Source organism: Prionailurus bengalensis, chromosome F2 (assembly GCF_016509475.1).
Source record: "Prionailurus bengalensis isolate Pbe53 chromosome F2, Fcat_Pben_1.1_paternal_pri, whole genome shotgun sequence".
Classification (NCBI taxonomy): Eukaryota; Metazoa; Chordata; class Mammalia; order Carnivora; family Felidae; genus Prionailurus; species Prionailurus bengalensis.
In genome coordinates this window covers 18,328,162-18,344,124 of record NC_057353.1, presented here as the reverse complement: position 1 = coordinate 18,344,124, position 15,963 = coordinate 18,328,162, and the positions used below count along the sequence as shown (strand labels likewise).

General features: G+C 36.1%; 1 non-coding gene across 1 annotated transcript; it reads left to right on the top strand.

Annotated features, from left to right (window-relative positions):
* Window positions 1-13,496: 13,496 nt before the first annotated feature.
* On the top strand, window positions 13,497-13,599 carry LOC122496165. Its single transcript, XR_006300704.1, has one exon. It is a non-coding gene; the product is annotated as a U6 spliceosomal RNA (small nuclear RNA).
* The last annotated feature ends 2,364 nt before the right edge of the window (window positions 13,600-15,963 follow it).

Below are 15,963 nucleotides of genomic sequence, written 5' to 3'. Positions count from 1 at the left end.
AATCTTTTTTCCTAGTATTTCATTTTGTTGCCACGTAATTATATCATATTTTAGTCTTTCCAATATCAGTGTTAATGTCATCTTTCTTATTTTTAATATTTTATATATTTGTTCCATGTCCTTTTCTTCTTTGCCAGGTTTTTGAGGGGTTTTCTGTTTTATTGGTCTGTAAATGCATCTAGCTTTTGAAATTTTTAGTCTGTATAATTTTTTCCTCTTTAATTATTTTTGTCTCTATTAATTTTATTTTCCTACTTTTTCACCTTTTTCTTGCTGCAGTTTCTCTAATTTTCTATGATAATTACTCAAATCCTGTGTGATCAGTAATTTTTCTTTAATGGTGAAGCTCTTTAAGGCTATGCATCTTCCTATGCACAGTTATTATACATCTCAATACTTTTAACTCTCTTCTTTACATTGCTTCCTTAACAGTTTGTAATTTCTATTTTGATTTCTTCTTTGATCCAACAGTTATTTAGCAGGCGTGTGTTTCTTAATTTCCAAGTCACTAGTTTGGCTCATATATTTCATATTCATTTCTAACTCAAAAAAGTATGGTTAGGGATCTCTGCTTTTAAAGAAAAAAAAACAGTCATTATTTATTTGTGGCAAACTATATGATGATTTTTTATAACAGTCATGCCATGATCATGTGGAAAAAAATGTTTATTCTCAATATAAAGAGTATAGCATTGTATATACATAAAATTAAGGTTATGCTGTATTATTTAATTGCATTCTATCTTTAATTAATTTTTGTTTTCTTATTTTATCAAATTCTAAAAAAGCTGTATTAAAATTCCCACTACAATTAATTATATTTTTATGTTCTTCTAGCATCCTTTGCTCTACGCAGCATTTTTTCTTACTGGCTTTAAGAGTAATTCTTGAAATGAACATATTTCTAGGTTTTTTTTTTAATCAGTCTAACAGTATCTGACTTTTAATAACAGATTCAGTCCATTCACAATGTATCAAAATTAGCAAGTAGGATTTATTTTAGGAATGAAATACCATAATTAATATAATTCCCTAATTAACACATTAAAGAAGAAAATGTTTTCATCATTTCAGTATGTTCTGAAATGGCACTTGATAAAAGATAGTAGCGATTATAATAAAAAGCCTAAGAAGCCATTGAAATAAATGGCTTAAATATAATAAAAGCTGTATACTCCAAACCAGCAACAAATATTTCAAATGGTGAAATGTTAAAGCCATTTTTATCAAAATCAGGGACAGGAAAGAAATGTTCTCCACTATCATAATTAAACATTAATTCTTCTGTTCTAGGGAATATAGTACAGTTAGGTAATAAAATACTGGTAAATATTGGAACAAGAAGAGATGAATTATCTTTTTGTTATATGACTTATGCTATAATTAACAAGAAGATTTGATTTCCTTTTAAAAGATAAATATGCAATAATTAGTAGCTTTATGCTGGGAATCACGAGCAATAAACAGAAACATGAAATATGTTCCATTTATAATATAGTTAAGAACCATGAGATTTATTTCTAACAAGGATAAAAGGCTTAGTTGAATATAATTATCCATTATTTGAGGTCATATAATAAGGCCTAAAAAGAGCAAGTCTTAATATCATTTAAGAATATCTGGGAGCAGTAAAATAATGTCTGAAAAGAAGGGGAGATATTTGCCTTGCAAACAGTACAACTTCACATAAAGCCACCATAATCAAAAGAATGTGATATTAGCACATGAATAGGGAACTCTGTTAGAGTAATGGGGAATAATCAATAGGTACATTCTAATATATGCAAAAATCCAGTATCCAACAAAGACAGTATTCAAATGTAATAGGGATGTTAACTATCTTGAATTTAAATAAATAGTTGCGAATTAAAAGAAAAGTCACCGGAAAATGAGGCCTTTGCTTCTGGCCAATGTGGATTAATAGGGACCGGATTGAACCTCTCATCTTAAACAACTGGAAAAGCAGACATGAAACAACAGTTTTCAGACATTGGACTTCAAGCAACTCAGAGCACTGATTCCTGAGAAAGGGGAAACAAGAAAGATGAGACTGGATGAGTGACCTAACTCACTGCCTGGAGAGCCTTTTCAGGCTGAAGCCTAAGAAGAGGAGCTCAAACAGCTCAGCAACCTCGTGGACTGAGGAGACAAATTTAGAAAGCCAAGGCAGCTATCATTCTCAGGGTAGAGTGTCTGGGAGGAGAGAAATGCAAGAGGGCCCCTCTCAAGTCCTTGAACTGATCTTTGGGTGCATGTGAGGAAACTCCCTGGGGCTGGGAAAGACCACCAGAGAGGAGTAGGGAGATCCTCACATCTCATGTGAGAGAGATTTATGTTCCCACAAGCCAAAGTAGAAAGATCTAGTAAATTTGTCATTTGGTACAGAGTCCACAGACAGGGATTGCTTTGTAGTGGGTCAGTTATCCCTAGGTGAGGATTGTTCTGAACCCAAATAATTTAACTTTGTTCAGGACAAAGTCCAAAAATAAAGGCATTCAAAAATATTCAGCACTTACCAATGTAAAATTCACAATGTCTGGCATCAATAAAAAATTAACTTGGTATGCAAAGAAGCAGAAAAAACTGGCCCATAAATCAGGGGAGAATCAATCAGTATCAGCAGAGCCAGAAATAACACACTAGAATTAGTTGACAAGTCTGTTAAAACACCTGTTATAAATAAATTCCAGAAGATAGAGGAAAGTGTGAGGATGAAGAAAGAAAGGAAAGATATTAGAAAAACCAAATCACATTAGAGATGAAAGATACAATATGTGAAATGAGAAAATACACTGGCGGGAATTAAAAGCAGATTAGACACTGCAAAAAGAAATACTAGTGAACTGGGAAACATAGCAGTGGAAAGTATACAAAGTAAAACACAAAGAGAAACTTAACAGACTGAATAATAACAGAACAGAACAATGAATGGAAATCGAATAGAAGGTGAACTATGAGCTATGGAACGAACAGCCTATCATACGTTTGTAATTGGAATCACAAGGAAAAGAGGAGAATCAGGGAGACACATGATATTTGAAGAAATGGTGGCAGACGTTTTTCCAAATTTGATGAAACCCGTAAACATATAAATCTAAGAAGCTCAGTGCTATGGACTGAAATGTATCTCCCAAACATTCACATATTGAACCTTTGACCCCAGAGTAATTGTAGATGGGACCTTTGGGAGGTAATTCAGTTTAGATGAGGTCATCAGGGTGGGGCCTTCATACTGGGATTGTAAGAAAGGCTTAACTAAGGAAGGACGGTAGAATGAAAAGGAAGAAGGACGGTAGAATGAAAAGGAAGAATGACCCAACCAGGGGCAGTATCATCAGAACAAGCCTAAGGACAAGAAAGGGTGTTGTGTATTTAGACTAAAGGTAAAGTTTTTTTGTATGCTGGGGATGAGAGTCAGGGGGAGGGGAGTTGAAGGGACTGAAGGTAGAGGAGAGAGGAGAAAAACTGATAGAAACATTTTTCTGAGAAGGCAGGGATATGGGATACAAAGCACAGATGGACGAAATAGCAGATTACAAACACCTTTTCTATTGTAACAGAAAACAGTAGGCACAGATGTGTGTAGATCTGTTTGGACATATTTGGTCAAGAAGAGTTGCTTCTGATGGTTGCTTATCTATGACGTAAGATGTGAATTCATCTGTTGGTTGTAGGGTCGTACGAAGGAGAGAATAGAGGTTCTACATGACATTGGAAACCATGAGTCCATAAAGACTCCAGTCTGGTCATGTGTCTTTTTCTCCAGCAATATTCTGCTAATGCTCAGACCAGGTGACCTATACAGATTTCCTCAGAACAGAAAAAAAAAAAAAAACCTTATTCCCCACCTTATTTCCTTATGCCATCTTCTCTCTCTTCTCTCTCTTAAATGTTGTTAGGCAACATTAATTGAGTTTCTACGCCTTCCAGGTACTGTAAAAAGGAGTCCAACAGATCAGTAGTTCCCAATGTTTTCTCAAAGGACTATAGATCCATGTTTTGTGGTAGGCAGTCATAACTCAGAATGCATTAACTCTCCCACATCCCTTTAATTAACTTCGTTATCCCTCTTTCATGAAAAGAGTTCAAATTCATCTAATCAGGCTACTTTTTACTTGTTTCACTTGTTACTGAATAAATCATATAGTACCTATCTTATTCAGTTTAGGATCCTATAGCAAAGTACCATAGACTGGGCAGCTAATAAATATCAGAAATTTATCTCCCATTGTTCTGGAAACTGAAGTCCAAGATCAGGGTGCAAGCATGGTTAGGTTTTAAGGAGGACCGGCTTCCAGGTCCTAGACTGCCCTTTTCTGAGTGTCTTCACATGGCACAGGAGCAACAGATCTCTCTAGGGTCCCTTTTACAAGGCACTATCCCATTCATGAATACTCCACTCTCATGACCTAATTAACTCCAAACGTGCCACCTAATAATACTATCATATTGGGGTTCAGATTTCAACCTATGAATTTGGAGGGGGAACACAAACATTTGGTCCACAATAGTACCTTTCTCTCTTCTATGTATTTTCACACTAATTTTATACCTTCATTTAGAATTTTTAGTTCCTAAGTGTAAAAGTTAATAGTGTGTCTGTAATTTCCAGAAACAACATCTCATAGAATGACTCATAAAAAGATCTGTGTGATTTACTAAGCAGAATATTGAATACGGTGATTATGTTGACTCCGCCAAAACCTGTATTTTACAGGAGCATTTAGCAGGTTGCTAGGAGAAACTCTGAAGGAAAGAATCTGAGCTGGAAGTGGACTTCTTCTGAGCATCTCACAAAAATAAATGAAACCAAAGAAATATAGATCATCCAAAAGGTAAAGATGGTATTTCACACCTTCCTTGTATTCACCTTTAACTTCCACACTAAAAAACAGAGACAGAGAAGGAAAAGAAAACCGAAACATTAGACAGGAAGGAAAGTTGGAAAAGAAACTTCCTGTTGATTCCTTGACATAAACATTTTTGGCCATCATTTTAAACAAAAATTTTGAATTACTGTTTGATGTCAAAATTGCCAGGACACCTGGGTGGCTCAGTCAGTTAAGCGTCTGACTTGGGCTCAGGGCATGATCTCATGGTCCGTGAGTTCGAGCCCTGAGTCAGGCTCTGTGGTGACAGCTCAGAGCCTAGAGCCTGTTTCGGATTCTGTGTCTCCCTCTCTCTCTGACCCTCCCCCGTTCATGCTCTGTCTCTCTCTGTCTCAAAAATAAATAAAAACATTTAAAAAATTAAAAAAAAAATTTCACCAGCTTCTTAAGTGTCTCTTATTTTATTTTATTATTTTTATTGACATATATTTGACATTCAATGTTATATTACTTTCATGTGTGCAACATAGTGATTTGACAATTCACTTGAAGTGTAGCTACCATCTGTCATCATACAAAGTTATTACACTGTCTCTGACTACATGCCCTATGCTATACTTTTCATTCCTGTGACTTATTTTATAACTAGAAGTTTTTACCTCTTGAACCCTTTCACTAATTCCCCCCACTCCCCTCCATTCTGGCAACCACCATTTTGTTCTTTGTATTTATGGGTATATTTTTGTTTTGTTTGTTTGCTCATTTGTTTTGATTTTTAGATTCCACGTGTGAAATCATACGGTATTTGTCTTTCTTTGACTTAATTTCTCTTAGCATAATACACTCTAGATCCATACATGTTGTTGTGAATGGCAAGAATTCATTCTTTTTTATGGCTGAGTAATAGTTCGTGTGTATACCACATCTTCTTTACCCATTCATCTATTGATGGATACTTAGGTTGCTTCCATATCCTGACTATTGCAAATAATGCTGCAATAAACACAGGGGTGCATATATCTTTTGAAATTCATGTTTTTGTATTCTTTGGGTAAATACCCAGCTGCAAAATTATTGGATTGTGTGGTATTTCTGTTTTTAATGTTTTGAGGAACCTCCATATTATTTTCAGTAGTGGCTTTACCACCAATTTATATTCTCACCAGGGTTCTTTTTTTTTTTTATTATTTACTTATTTACTTTGAGACAGAGAGAATTGCGCATACATAGGAAGGCAGAGGGAGAGGAAGAGAGAGAGTGAGAAAGAGAGAGAGAGAATCCCAAGCAGGCGTCATGCTGTCAGCAAACAGCCCAATGTGGAACTTGATCTCATGAACCCCGAGATCATGACCTGAGCTGAAATCAAGAGTCGGATGCTTGACCGACTGAGCCACCTAGGCACCCCAAGGGTTCCTTTTAATCCACATCCTTCCCAATACTTGTTATTTCTTGTCTTTTTGATACTAGCCATTATGATTGGTATGAGGTGATATCTCATTGTGGTTTTGATTCGCGTTTTTCTGATGATGACTGATGTTGACCATCTTTTTGTGTGTCTATTGGCCATTTGTATGTCTTCTTTGAAAAATGCCTATTTAGGTTCTCTGGCCATTTTTTACTGTTTGGGTTTTTTGGCATTGAGTTGTATAAGTGTTTTATATATTTTTGTATTAATTCCTTATCAGATATATTATTTGCAAATATCTTTTCTCATTTAGTAGGTTGCCTTTACATTCTGTTGATGGTTTCCTTCACTGTGCAAAATCTTTTTTTTTTATCCCAACAGTTTATTTTTTCTTTTGTTTCCCTTGCCTGAGGAGACAGAGCCAGAAAAATGTTGTTTAGGCTGATGTCCAAGAGATTACTGCCTGTATTTCCTTTTAGGAGTTTTATGGTTTCAGGTCTCACATTTAGATCTTTAATCTATTTTGAGTTTATTTTTGTGTATGGTGGTCCAATTTCATCCTTTTGTGTATAGTTGTCCAGTTTTCCAAACACCACTTATTGAAGAGACTGTCTTTTCTCCATTGTATATTCTTGCTTCCTTTGTTGTAGATTAATTGACTATTTAAGCTCAGGGTTATTTTTACACTTATTTTAAATTTTCCAAGAAGCAGAATCAGAAGCCATTCAGGTCAATGGATAAAGAAATTATGTTTTTTCTACTAAAATCAGAACTCTGAGACAAATAAGCGCACAACAAATAGAATATTTGAAATCTAAACAGTTCTGAAAAATCTAGATGATTTGGACTCATTTGAATCAGTTACCAACAAAGGTGGCCACACTATATTTAGCATCTGTTGAGAATCTGGAAATTCTATGGAATTTCAAGGGTTCAATTTTTATTAAGAGTGGTCAGCAAATTTGGGAACTCTTATTAGATCTTGCTTATGATTTTCCTATGTGATAAGAGCAATAAATATGTCTTGATATTCATAGCAAACTGTTTTCAACCACACCTAAGTTTATATTAATGAGGTGATTTTTTGAAAGTGCTTAAGGATAGGGACTGGTTGCCAGGGTAACCAACCACTGAATGGAAGGTTGACACTTCCATTCCCACCCTCCTGACCTCCCTGGGAAGGGGAGAATGGTTGGAAGTTCAATCTATCACCAAAAGCCAATGATCTAATCAAGCATGCTTATATAATGCCACCTCCATAAAAACCGAAAGTATGAGGTTCAGAGAGCTTCTCGGTTCGCAAATGCTTGGAAGTGCTGAGAGAGTGGCATGTTTGGAGAAGGCATGGAAGCCCTGTGCCCTTTCTCCATGCGGGCCCTATGCTTCATTTCCATCTGGCTTTTCTGAGTTATATCCTTTACTAAGAAACCAATAGTATTTTGCAATACTATTTACTAGAAGTAAAACTTTCTCTGAGTTCTGTGAGCTGCTTTAGCAAATTATGAAACCCAAGGTTGGGGGGAGGGGGGTCCTTGAAACTTCCAATATATGGTGGGTCAGAGGCACAGATGACAACCCATACTTGTGATTGGCATTGAGGTGGGGGTCATGGGAGTCTTCTTGTAGGACTGAGCTCTTAACCTGTGGGATCTGACAGTCTCCAGACAGTGTCAGAATTGAATTGAATTGTAGACACTTAGCTGATGTCACAGAATTGCTTTGTGGTGTGCAAAGGGTACGTACACTGGAATTAGTGTCAGAAATGTAGCCTTTGTGTCCTCAACCATTGACTTTTATGATCAAAAATTGCCCTATTTATAAGTAAAATGTTTTTATAGTGCTTTAATTTCAAACTATGCCTTTACTGCTGCCACAGGAAAGATGCTTACCTATAAATGTTGACCTCAATCCCTAATCTTTATGAATAAAGTATTTTTCAATTTATATTTGTTTTCTAGAATTTAAAATAATCTGCTAAAAAGGAAAGCATCATATTTATTATGATTGACATAGTCTTTAAAAATTTAGAGGCATTGGAGAATGTATTTTATAGCTTCTTTTGGCATGTCTTTGAGAAATAGTTAATACTCAGGACAAGCTTTCTTCTTTAAAGAAAAAAATTAGGGAAAATACAGTCAAATTAGATGTCTTGGAAAATTCGCCCTTGATTTTGATCAGAAATTTCAGGTATACCAGTTTTCATAGCAGCCATAGCTTATGTCATATGAAAGAAAGATTTTTTTAAATGCACATTTTAAAAGGAATACTATTCTTTGTTAACTAACTAAAATTTAAATAAAATAAAAAAAGGAATACTATTTTTATTAGACTCTAGGAAAACTTTTGGATGGTTGAAGTGTGGGATTTTTTAAATGTGCTTCTTTGTTTTTAACCAAAAATGATGTCTTATGAAACTGCTTTAGGCCTTTTTCTGGGTTTCTCACTAAAGCAAAGATGAAAGCATATTTGGGAAGTCCAGACAGTTCTTATTTTTCAAAAATTGACTAACTTGGCACACAAGCCTCCTAGTTAAGAAAAATATAATGTTCTTGACACTAAAACTTGCTATTTTATTTATATCTCTTACCCTCTTTCTATATTAGTTTTACCGTAACTATAATCTCTGTCATCCTACAACCACTCCCCCCCCCCACCGGCTTACCCCACACATTCTCTTCCCCACCCCCATTCTTTGTGACATGCAGTTGACTTTTCCTCAATTTTGTGAAATGTGCAGTGCAATCCCAGCTTCTAGGTGGGTCCCCAAGCTTTTCTCTCCCTATCCAGTTTACCCTGTATAAGTTTCCCTGTGCACAAATGTAAGGCTGCTGCTGGGGTTTTCAAGACACCTCACCAGACTTGCATTACCTGACATAGACTTCCTTGCCTTACATTTCTACGATGATGAGAAAGTATGATTAGTTATCCAGGGGTTTCAACCCAATATGCACTTATGAAAAAGATAAAAGAAGATAATAGTAGGTCTTTCCTCAAGTCAAATCAAATTTATCAGTGGCAATACTGACATTACTGAAAACAAAAACTGGACAAAAAAAAGCATCCTAGAAACCAAATTTGCAGTCCAAATCTTAAGAGCCCCTGGGGCACAGATGTATTAATATACATATGTGCAGACATATATACTAATTATTAATATATTTACAAATATGGCAGATATTTCATTCAGGCTAGGTTGATGATATTAACACATCCATTTGCAATTAGTGATTGTGTTTTAAGTAAAGGAACTGTAAAATATTTATTTCATTTCAGAAGGGCAATTAATTCAGGAGAGTGTGGTTTCCTAATGATTGCCATCTTATTTGGGCTTTGATGGTCTTTGATCTGTATGTGTGTGTTACTGTGGCCAAAGATGTAAAATATGTTTCTGGATAAGATTTATATACTACTTAAGAATGTGAACACAAAGAGTCTTACCTTCGAATTCAGAGAAATGAAATATTTATGGCCATATGTGGGTTTTTTTTTGCTTTGTTTTGTTTTTATTTTTTTAATGTTTATTTATTATTGTGAGACACAGAGAGACAAAGCATGAGCATGGGAGGGGCAGAGAGAGGAGGAGACACAGAATCCAAAGCAGGCTCCAGGCTCCGAGCTGTCAGCACAGAGCCCGACGCAGGGCTTGAACCCACAAACCACAAGATCATGACCTGAGCCAAAGTCAGACCCCAACTGACTGAGCCACCCAGGCGCCCCAGCCATATGTGTTTTTGGCATAAACTGAGTAGTGTCATTTTCCTGCCTTAAACAAATGGTAAGCCTTTCATTCCCCTTGTGTCAGCTCCTGCCTGACCATATCTCTATTTGAAGGCAAGTCCAATCTAGGCAAATGTAGAGCAAGTGGAATTAGGAAAGTTACATTTAGAAGTAAAATCTCTTTTCCTCCAGATTGATAAATTTATACCCAGAATTAACATTAGTGTGAATTCTTAGATTTTCATGTAGAGAATAGCCCCCTGCAGACATGGCAGAAATATAAACCCAGGAAACCTCAGTCATAGCCACTTTATATCATTTTCTCCAGTTAAAGGCTAAAATTGCATCTCTAAAATAATGGGTTTGGGGAATAAAAACATTTATATAGAATAGCTTAAGGCAAGTAGCCTAATTTTCAGAATGTAATAAATAAAACTAAGAATAAAATTGTAGCTTTATGAATATATGCAATGCAAGGGAAGTTGTGTATTAAAATTAAAATATCATTGCATGGGAATGAGCTTCCTGAACTGGTAAATGCACTGTTCAAAGAAAAATATTTCAAAGGCATATTTCTCTACATGATTAAGATTCTTTACAATTAAAAACCGCTGTCTTAAAAATATTCTTCAACTTCAAAGGCATTTCTAGTCAGGAAATCCCCCGAGATTCCTTGGTGACACTTCTCGCTCTCTTTTTTTTTTCTCAGTAATAGGAAATTACAATACCAAAATACAACAGAACCCACACATCTGTTAACCACTTTTGCTATGGGTACTCAGTTGATGCAAGATGCCTCTGTTGAAGCCTGGGGGAGGAGGCACAAAGCAAAGGAATCCACCAGCAAACAGAGGCACCGATTCCAGAGATAAAATGATAAGAGAAAGGAAGAAAAATGGAATAGCCAATTTGTAGAAAAAGCCAGTTTGTATTCACTTTAGAGTTTATGTGTATATATGAGTGTGTCTGTGTATGTGTGTATTTTGTCTGAAGACAAAGGTACTCAATGAGTGTTGGTTGACTGATCAATCTTTCTTTTGCGAAATAGAAATCCCTCTGGAGAAACTGCATTGAAATAGTCACTTCTAATTCAAAAGGTAGTTTTCCTATTAATGTTATCAGGATCAAAATATTCAACCTCTTAATTTGCTCAATAGGTCTGCAGATATAAATTAAATATATGTATTGGGAAAAACATAACAATCTTTCAATGAGATCTTCATCATTAAACATTCAATACAGTATCAACAGTGCCAACAGAGTATTTATCCTCTGTTCCAGAGACTGTGGCAAATACTTCATAGGATTCTAGAAACAACACTACACAGTAGCTATTAATACTCCGTTTTATAGATTAAAACATTAAGGTTGTGCCTAAGCTCTCAGAGTGAATTGGTAACAAATCTGGGTTTTACTCAGTGTGTCTAACCTGAAAGCATATTTGTTCATCTATGCAAGGAGTTTTCAAAGAGTGCTCCTCTGACCAAACACAATATTATCCAGAAACATGAGAAATGCAAATTCTCAGGCTCTACCCGGGGTGTACTGAATTACATATCCTGAAGGTAGAACTTAGTGATCTGGTTTTTAACAAACCCTCCTGGAAATTCTGAGGCCTACTCAAACTTGAGAATTACTGCTTTATTCAATGCTAACTTGAATATATACTATCATGTTATAATTGATATAATATGACAAAGATTTTTTTTTGCTTGACTAAACTTTAGTCAGTTCTCCTAGGCCCATCTGTTTGCGCTCCTGTAAAATCCAGTTTTAGTAAGAACTCCACCAAGTAGTTTAACCAACATTTTCCTCTCTCAATATCTCATCACCTTCAATATATGATCAAGTTCCTCATCTTTCTCCATCCCTCAGATGATATTTGATCACCCTGGCCTATCTTGAGCAAGAATCCTGTTTACTCAGAATCCCCTTTACTTCTGGTGTTTCCACTTACTAATTTTCCATCCACTGACCCACACCCTGCTCTTAATCTATAAATTCCCACATGCCCATGCTATATTTGGAGTTGAGCCCCATCTCTCTCCCACACTGTGCAATCCCATTACAGCAGTCCCTACACCTATCGCAGTCTGCCTCACCATCTTTACCAAGTATCATTAAATATTTGTTAAAAAAAACATACACAAATGTATTAAGCATGACTCAAACTCACTATCTGGAAGTTGTGCAGCTGAGTCATTCTTTACATTATATCACAAATATCCTTGTAAATTTCAGTAAAATAATTTTAAGAGTACCAAATCTATAATTGACTCCAATAATTTTTATTAGCATTTTACAAAGTGAAGAGATTGGCACTATACATATTTGTCAAAATCAAATTGGAATAACCAAGTTATTTCTTTGTAAATATAAGATTAAAAAGAAAGTTAAAAGATAATTTTAATAAACAATAATTCTGGGGGTGCCCGGGTGGCTCAGTCAGTCAAATGGCTGATTCTTGATTTTGCCTCAGGTCATGATTTCATGGTTTGTGAAATCAAACCCCGCATCAGGCTGTAGGCAGTCAGTGCAGAGCCTGCTTGGGATTCTCTCTCCCTCTAACTCTTTTCCTCTCATTCTCTCAAAAATAAATACATACACATTTAGGGGCAACTGGTGACTCAGTTGGTTAAGCATCTGACTTTGGCTGAGGTCATGATCTCACAGTTTGTGAGTTCAACCCCACATCAGGCTCTGAGCTGACAGTGTGACAGCTGATAATCCCTGCTTGGGATTCTCTCTTCCCAGCTCTCTCTGGCCCTCCACCCCATCAAAATAAATTTCAAAAAATAAATAAATAAACATTTTTAAAAATAAACGGTAATTCTGAAATTGAAATTGCATTTGTTAACCCTTGTCAACCAGTTTGACTCTTGACTGACATTTATTATTAACATATAGAGGGACACCTGGGTGGCTTAGTTGGTTAAGCATCCATCTTTTGACTTTGGCTCCAGTTGTGATCTCACAGTTCGTGAGATGGAGCCCTGCATTGGGCTCTGTGCTGACAGCAGGGAGCCTCTTGGGATCTCTCTCTCTCCTTCTCTCTCTGCCCCTCCCTCACTCACTGTCTCTCTCTCTCAAAATAAATAAATTAATTTAAGAAAAATACAGACATCACCTCATGTGTAGATGGTCAAGTTTTCATAGATTGATTATAATCAGCCACAGCTACTATGTGGAGCCAACCATTCTAACATTTCAGAAATATATTAATCTAATTTTAAAATAGACTGTTTTTATATATCACACACAAAAATACCTATCTCCAGATTGATAAAGTAATGAACGACAATGTACGACTGCCATTAAAAAAAATAGTTCAATTTTAAGAAATCATTGAAATCATATAAACTAATACCAGCAACTTATAAATAGGAAAAATTAATTTCAATGAGGTAACATGGACTTTCCCCAGTACTATAACTTTTACCTTACATCCAGTGGATGCTAGTAGCTAATCTCCAAAGGTGTCTTCCAACCAATTTCTTCTCTCCCTATATGCACAGGACACTTTTTAAATCAAGAGTGGAGCACGCTCACTTTAGCGGCAAATATATTGAAATTGAAATGATACAGAGAAGATTAACATGGCCCCTGCGCAAGGATGACTCACAAATTTGTGAAGCATTCCATATTTTTGGTGATTGCTTATTTTGGTGATTTTTGGTGTGGAGGGGTCAACCTCTCCTCATACCTCTGTGATGTTGGTCTTAGGCCTGGCCACAGTGGTATCTCTGACTTTGGCTACTATTGTCCTGAGCCTTCCTAGGAGGCATCACACTGCTTCCCCCTGTGATATGCCCTGTGTCTGTTTCCAAAACAAAAACAAAAACAAAAAACAAAAAAAAGTGAAAAAAAAGAAGACTGGAGCTTCTTTCCTCTACCTTTGTTTGAGAAAGACTTTATTTTCTTTCACTTTTGAAAGTGGCTTTCACTGGATGTGGGATTTTCCTGCAGCACTTTAAAGATGCCCCTCTACTGTCATCTTTCTTATATTGTTTCTGACTAGAAGTCTGTTGTTTATCTTATTACTATTCCTCTGTAGGTAAGTATTCAGAGATTGAGCTTAAGATTTTCTTTTTGTTTTCAGTTTCCAACAGTTTGAATAAGATATGCCTAGGCTTGGTGGGTTGTTTTGGGTTTTTTTAATGAACTCTTCTTGGTGTTCTTTGAGGTTCTGAGATCTGTGGTTTGATGTCTGACACTAATTTTGAAAATATTCCAGTCATCATTTCTTCAAATATTTTTTTTTTGCCCAATTCTCTCTTCCTTTTCCTCTGGGAGTCCAATTATGCATATGTTATACTATTTGATATTATACCATTTGATATCATATGGTCTGTTTGATTTTTCACCTTTTCTTCCTCTTTGTTTTTCAATTTGAATAATTTCTATTGACCTATCTTCAAGTTCACTAATTCTTTTCTAGGCTATGTCAAGGCTACTGATGAGCCCATTAAAATCACTCTTTATCTCTGTTACTGTATTTTTGACTTCTGGCACTTCCATTTGACTTTATCTTACAGTTTCTAACTCTGCTGAAAATGCCTTTCTTATCTTGCATTTTTCTTTTCCATTAGAGCCTCTAACAAATTAATCGTAGTTATTTTAAGTTTTCTGTCTGATAGTTCCAGCGTTTTTGTCATATCTAAGTCTGGTTCTGATAACCACTTTATCTTTTCAGACTTTGTTTTCCTTGCCCTTTTGTGTATCTCATAAAGTTTTTGTTGTTGTTGTTGTTGTTGTTGTTGTTGTTGTTAGAATCTGGCCATGTTGTACAAAACGCTAGATAATGAAGTAAATAATTTTTTCAAGTTTAGAGATAAGCCTGCCTCTTTTCTGTAAGGTTTGTAGAATGGAGTTTTATATTCATCTAGTCAGAAGTTGGCAGAGTTTGAAGTTTTTTACTACTGTGATTACCCTCAGTGCACTACTGCATCAGATTCTTCTAGTGATATCTTGTGTTTACAGTATGAGTTAATTTACCCATGGATTTTCTCAACACTTGCTCCCTGTTTGGCCCCATATCTTTCCTTTGTACTGGTTTCCCACCGTACATTCCACTGTTATTTATACTCAACAGTTGTTAATGTGGTGGTGGGGAGAGAGGCTCATTTTCTGATGCTCTAATTAAACCTCAGGCAGGCACTATGAACATTGTGAGTATGCCCTTTAAGGATGTTCCTGCATCTTCTTCAGATGTTAAATTTGGTCTAGCACATATTCATTCCCTCCACCAGGGGTAGAGGTTTTTTCCCCTTGTTTCCCTTCCCCAGCTACAGTAGGTTCCCACCAGTACTCAAGCTCTGGTTTTAGTTGTCCTTTCCCCCTATGGATTAAGACTTTTGTTCCATAAGGGAGATAAACCCAGGTAAAGCTGTGGCTGTGCCTGCTGTTCCCTGCCTAAACCAGCACCTTGGGGAAGTGTTCTGGGAATTCTTGTTGGTCTTCTCTGTGAGCACCTGGTAGAGTTCTTAACTGGAAAAGCTGCAAGGGCATGCAATCCTTCCCATGTCTATAGCCTCCTGGGGCTTCATATTCTCCTTCAAGCCCATATTTAGTCTTTAGCAACTCATTAAAAGTTGCTACCTGAATATTCTTACCAGCTTGTATGTTGTTTGGTGGTATCTGTCCAAGATAAGCAAATGCTTACATTTTATTTCTCCCTGTGGGTACCTCTCTCTATATAGATTTTAAGTAGGTGATTGTTCAGTGACCTAAGTTTTTGTAAGGGTTTACAAAATGTCAGGAGTACATGATTTGTCCTGTCTTGTCTTATTGTAGAGGTTGGAGAGATGTTTTATCCAGCTCTCTAATCTGAGTTGAAACACTCATTTCTCTCCTATAAAAATCATTTGAAAATCGCCTTATCTTGTGATTAGCTTTCACCAGTAAAATACAGTGGATGTGACATCCTCAGACTTTGAGACCAGACTTACAGAAGAGTGATAGCTTCCACCAGCTGCCTCTTAGAACTGTAAGCCACTATGAAAGAAATCTAGC